This window comes from Brassica napus, chromosome C1 (genome assembly GCF_020379485.1).
Source record: "Brassica napus cultivar Da-Ae chromosome C1, Da-Ae, whole genome shotgun sequence".
Lineage (NCBI taxonomy): Eukaryota > Viridiplantae > Streptophyta > Magnoliopsida > Brassicales > Brassicaceae > Brassica > Brassica napus.
Genome location: NC_063444.1, coordinates 21,669,531 through 21,676,085, shown reverse-complemented (window position 1 = coordinate 21,676,085; position 6,555 = coordinate 21,669,531). Strand labels below are relative to the sequence as shown.

General features: G+C 42.6%; 1 non-coding gene across 1 annotated transcript; it reads left to right on the top strand.

Moving 5' to 3' along the window:
* Positions 1–2,173: 2,173 nt before the first annotated feature.
* Positions 2,174–2,280, top strand: LOC125581103. The gene has a single exon (XR_007318814.1). It is a non-coding gene; the product is annotated as a small nucleolar RNA R71 (small nucleolar RNA).
* The last annotated feature ends 4,275 nt before the right edge of the window (positions 2,281–6,555 follow it).

Genomic DNA, 6,555 nt, shown 5'->3' with positions numbered 1-6,555 from the left:
AAATACCTGTAATATCATCCAAAGAGTACCCCAATGCTTTTCTATACTTTCGCAATTTTGAAAGAAGCAAAGCGGTCTCCACATTATTCAGGTTAGCACAAATAATAACAGGATATGTGGAATTCGGTCCCAAGAATGCATACCTCAGCCCAGCTGGGAGGGCTTTAAGTTCCACCTTTGGAGCATTCTCCTCACTCCAATCTGGTTGGGAGGATGACGGTTTGACGGTTTTATCGGTGCCTGAGTCTTCAAGGCTGACATAGGCGACATGCTTCTCAATCGGTGAGGCTGAATCCAAAATCTCAGAAAATCCAACCACTTCTTGGTTCATGAACCCGAACTCACTCTCCTTTTGGGTCAATGCGACTTGTAGAGGATCATCAGTGTGCAACTCTTCATCCATTTCCTCCACCAGTTCAGTCAATGTATCAACCCAGAAAGTCTGTCCATCAATAGTCGGATTTTTCAGCACCTTCTCCACATTGTATCTCATCGCCATGTCTCCTAGACGTAAGTCTATATGCCCATTCTGTACATCAATCATGGCTCCAGCAGTAGCTAAAAACGGTCTGCCCAAAATGAGAGGATCTTTAGGTTCCTCTTCCAGCTCCAGAACTACAAAATCGGTAAGCACGTATCCCTTTCCAACACCAACAGGGATGTTCTCTAGTACACCGACTGGTCTTCGCACTGATCGGTCAGCAAGGACCAAGGAGATCCTTGTAGGTTTGTAGTTCGTCATGCCTAGCCTCTCAGAGACAGAGAAAGGCATTAGGCTCACTCCTGAACCCAGATCGCAGAGACTCTTCTCAAAAGTAAGTGATCCAATGCGGCATGGTAGAACAAATGCTCCGGGATCTTCACGCTTTTTAGGCATGACATTTTGTAGAACTGCGCTACACTCCTCATTGAGCATCAACACACCCCGCTCTAGGCTCATCTTATCGGTAAGAATCTCCTTCATGTACCTTTTAAGAGAAGGTACCATCTTCACCGCTTCAACAAATGGCAATCTCACATGTAACTCCCCAACAAGGTTCTTTAGCTTCTCGTACTCACGTTCTTTGATCTTCTGCCTTGGTCTGGATGGGTATGGAGCCTTAGGAACATAAGCAGGAGGCGCCACATACACCTCTTCAGGTTCAGAGGAATTTGGCTTCGTCGACACGGGATCGGTCGATCCAGATGGACCGGATCGGTCGATCTCCTTTCCCTTGGATCGGTCGATCTGTTCTTGAGATCGGTCGATCTCTTTCTCTTTCGATTCCTCAATCGTTTTTCCACTCCTAAGTGTTATAGCATTCACAAACTCCTTGGGATTCGTCTCTGACTTCCCTGGTAGAAATCCAGGTGCTGTTCTGCTGCTGGAGGCGGTTTGAGCAACTTGCTTTTCCAAAACTTTCAAATGGGTGTTCAAAGCTTCGAACTTCCCATTAAGCTCTCCATACATGTTATCCACCTTGGTGTTTATCTCTGCAGTGCTATTCTTCTGACCTTCTAGCACCATTTGCAGCATCTTCTTAATTTCGTTATCCTGAGAAGGCTGTGACGAAGAGGCATTTCCTTGATTCTGATAGTTGTTGTACTGCTGCCTTTGCTGAAATCCTGAGTTGCCCGAGTTGTTCCCCTGATATTGATTTCTGTTCTGAAATCCTTGGTTGAACACACTCTGGTTCTGATTCTGGTTCTGCCTGTTTCCTGCCTGAGGGTAGGACTGATGTTGTGGATTCTCCACATTGTTGCTTCGGTAAGACAGATTATTTTGCTGATTTTGATTCCATCCAAGGTTCTGATTGTAGCTCCTGTTGTAGTTTCCTTGACCACCAATGTAGTTCACATCAGCTTGCATATCATCTGAATCATCACCAACAGTTTCTTGTGAGGAACGATAGCCTTGCTCCTCCACAAATTTCACAGATTTCTGATCTCTCTTGAGAAGCATCTCAATCTTGGCATTCAGCTCATCTATCTTCTTGGATTCATACCAACACCCTTCTGGCTGGTGTCAAACCTTGACTTGCGGTTTGCTTTGCTGGATGACAGGTTGTTCAGCAAGGTGTAAGCTTCTTCAACAGTCTTGGTCATGAAATCACCATTACTTGCTGTGTCCATGGCATCTTGACTCTCTTCATGAACTCCATTATAGAAAATGTTCAGCAAACTCACATCAGTGTAGCCATGGTGAGGGCAGTCCTGTGTGTACTCCTTGAAACGCTCCCAAGCCTCATGAAAGCTTTCTGAATCAAGCTGCTGAAAGCTTCCAATTCTGCTTCTCAGATATGTGGACCTTGACTTGGTGAAGAAATGCTGTAGAAAAGCAGCTCTTGTCTCTTCCCATGTAGTAAGAGATCCTGGAGGGATGGACTTTAACCATCTGATAGCTTTATCAGCTAAGGAAAACGGGAACAACCTGCATTTCAAAGCGCCTTGAGGAACTCCATTATGTCTGCTGGTGTCACAGACTCGCTCAAAATGCTCCAAGTGATACATCGGGTCCTCAGACGGGTTTCCATGAAACGGATTTTTCTCCACCAAATTAATGAGACCAGTCTTGATCTCAAAGTCTCTTCTCTCAATGGGAGGTGGGCGAATCCCAGAACGATCGGCATAGAATGCATCTGGTGTATCATAATGTGCAAGCGTCATCCTAGGCATGCCATAGTCTCCAGCCTGTTGTCTTGCAGCTACACCAGCCTGCTGATTATCACCAGCATTGTTGCCTTCTCGTTCATTTACAGGAATTGGATTTTGCGGGTTGTCCTGAAATTGGTCTTCTTGGTGTTCAGCCATTTCAACCTCTTCAGCGGACTCAAGTCTTTTCTTTTTCACTTGTCTCTCTAGGCGGCCGAGCTCTAACTCCAAAGGTATTAAATTCGATGATCCTTTGCTTCTAGTATGAAATCCGCTCATTCACCTGAAAACACAAACAGAAAGAGAAAGACAGAAACATTAGACAAAATAAAGAAAATGCTATAGTCTTAAACTGATCATTAACTCTAGGGTGACCAAATGGTCCCCGGCAACGGCGCCAAAAACTTGATGTCTCGAGTTTTAACCCGATTATCTAACTGCAAGTGCACAGTAAAGTACGCAGTAGTAATACGGGATCGAATCCACAGGGACCGATGATCACACGTAGAGTTGCAGACAAGTTAATAGCTACAGCGAATCAAGATATATTTTTGATGGTTTTTATTTAATTTTCTCTAGTGTCACAAAGCATAAACAAGCATGTAAAAAGATGATTTAAACGATTTGAAAACTATTTTAAAACAAACGTTGGGCATTGGGAATTCTCAGGGATTTCTTTTTAATCAAGATACAATTAATGGAAGACACAGGGATATATTAAGAACCGTCTAGAACTCAAACACGATATTAGAATTAACCTACTTCCGTAGCGCTAATTCTCTATGTTATAGAAATCTCCACACTAACTTCCGCTGAGTTTCAATTTCTAAACAAGCATTAAGAACAGGTTCAATATGTTCACAAAGCGCAATAACATCAACTTCCGAGGGTTAAGGACACTTTGCTCATCTAAAGTATTTTCGGAAGTTCAAACAATCACTTTCGGTGCATCAAACAATCTGAAATCATGAACTAAGTGATCAATTCAGTTCAAGCAGTAAGAAATCCATTAGATGAAGAACCAAAACGTAATCCCTTAGTCTACACACGTTTTATGGATCAAAACATCAAGAAATCCCCTATGAGAACCCCTAAACCCAACTAGATGACTACTCACACATAACTAAGCAAGAACAAAACGATTTTGATGAAGAAAACATGATAAGATTGTATTAAAACAGAGTAAAGGTTCAGAAGATCTTCTCCAAATGGTTTTGAGATGAACTCCTTTACAAATCTTCACAAATCACACCAAAACAAGTACAAAACACTCAAATCTTCTCTCTAGAACTTGTAAATCTCCTCCTTGGTCGCCCCTGGTCTTTTCTGAGTCTCAAAGGTCCAGTTCTTTCGTGAATTATTGAGGGGAGTGGGTAAAAAGGAGTGAAAAGCTCGTGTGTGCGTGTGGAGCCCGTAGCGCCTGAGATCGGTCGATCCACATGGCCCGGATCGGTCGATCTCGTGTATGAAAGCCTAGGATCGGTCGATCCACATATCCCGGATCGGTCGATCTAGTGCTCTGTGCGATCAATACTTCATTCGGTCCATTGTTCGGTCCATCTTGCTTCTGAATAAATCTCGAATGCGTTCTTTTCTTTCAAGCTATCTAGTAACCTGCATATTACACTTAAGAACACCAAAACGCATCAAATAGACCAAAACATTAATTAAAACCGACCATTTAATTGCTCCAAAACGAGTTTAAAACCGTTAAAAACACGGAATATCAACCGCTCCCATGTTGAAGGCAGTAGCAGGTGGGAATGTAGAGTTTCCAAATGCCGGTAGCAAATGCCTCACACCTTGGTACAGGAGGCACAACTCCCATTGCGTGACTGATGCGGCTGTGGTTGTCCCGTATAGCAATGAGCCAATGAGGCGTGTCGCATATCTCAGTACTGGGCTCCGGATAAGTGACTCCTTTGCCTGAGAAGATCTATAAACCCATGTGCCAATCGTTTCCCAGAAGTTCAACAGCTCTGAAGTCCAATAAAGACCATATGTCCTCTCCCCCGCACTCAATCCAAATAGACCGCAGAGGTCTGTGAAAGATACCTCATAGTATACTTTCTGCACTACGAATGCCAGAAAACCTTCCTGATGGCTATCATCGGGACGGGTGACGTATGCGGATGCTATGAACTGGCGTACCAACTCCGGATAAGTGGGTTCCTTGAGGTTGCATAGTTGGCCTAGACCCATGTTCTGGAACAGTCCTTCAATGTCTGCTTTGATTCCCAATATTGTCATCGTCTCAGGACATGCTAGTTGTGTAGCCGGAACGGCTACCTTCTTCATGTTGTTGTAGTGGGTGGTATCAGACTTATCCCACTTCTTTGGCCTTTGCTTCTCCAGCTGTGACGAACCCGCTTCTTGTGTGTTTTTCTTTGCTGATGTTTTCGTGCGCTTCATTCTCTACAAAATAGAATCATTGCTCTCAACATGGTTATAATCAATTAAGAAGGCAAAGCTGAACATGAAAATGAAAAGCAAAATCGAGTTGTGATAAAAAAAAACGAAATTGAAAAAAATTCTCTATCCCTAAATCATCTCAAATCATGTTCCAAACTCGTTGATCACAGACAATTGTGTTCTATTCCATGTTTAAACATCTGTTTCATGCATATTTGATCAAGGAATCAACACGGAAATAAGAAATTCACAAAACCCAAAAAATTGCTCAAGAACACGATTTCAGAATGTGGAGATTCGCGGAGTATACCTGTCTTAGGGTGAAGACGAGTGTAGGAATCAGGTAGAGCTCGAAAAATCAAGTGGAATAGAGCCCAAAATTGTTCAAATCGGATGATTATAGAGAGAGAAAGGGGGGGGGCGAATTATAGGGGAAATCGGAGGGGATGAGAGTTCTAAGGTTTAGATCCAAAAAAGGTCGAGTTTTGCCTTATAATTCTGTTTTCCGAACACGCATCGATCGATGCGTTTTGTTTCTATAACGCATCGATCGATCACATTCTTACGGCCCGGGCCATCTTGGTAATCGATCGATGCGTTTTTGTTCTATAACGCATCGATCGATGCGTTTTTAAAAAAACATACAAGATTTTCCGAGGAAATTCCGAGGAACAATTCAGATTGTCGATCGATCGATGGGATACTCTCATCGATCGATCACAATCTTACGGCCCGGTCCATCCTTGTAATCGATCGATGCGTTTGTGTTCTATAACGCATCGATCGATGCATTTTTAAAAAACATACAAGATTTTCCGACGAAATGCCGAGGAACAATTCAGATTGTCGATAGATCGATGGGTTACTCTCATCGATCGATCACAATCTTACGGCCCCGTAAATCCTAGTAATCGATCGATGCGTTTTTGTTCTATAACGCATCGATCGATGCATTTTTAAAAAAACATACAAGATTTTCCGATGAAATTCCGAGGAACAATTCAGATTGTCGATAGATCGATGGGTTAATCTCATCGATCGATCACAATCTTACGGCCCGGTCCATCCTAGTAATCGATCGATGCGTTTTTGTTCTATAACGCATCGATCGATGCATTTTTAAAAAAACATACAAGATTTTCCGAGGAAATTCCGAGGAACAATTCAGATTGTCGATAGATCGATGGGATACTCTCATCGATCGATCACAATCTTACGGCCCGGGCCATCTTAGTAATCGATCGATTTGTTTTTGTTCAAAAACGCATCGATCGATGCGTTTTTTTTAAAAAAATTACGTTTTGAAACCCCAAACACTAGTTCGTCGGAATTTCCTCGAAATATTCCGAGGAAATTTCGAGGAAGAAGAGGGTTTCCTCGGAGTTCCCTCGGAATAATCCGAGGAAATTCCGAGGAAATAGGGTTTTTAAACCGAAAACAACGTTTTGCCGTTTGAATAACACCTATATAACCCTTATTAAGTGTCTTACGTTCATTATGAAGTCAAAAATT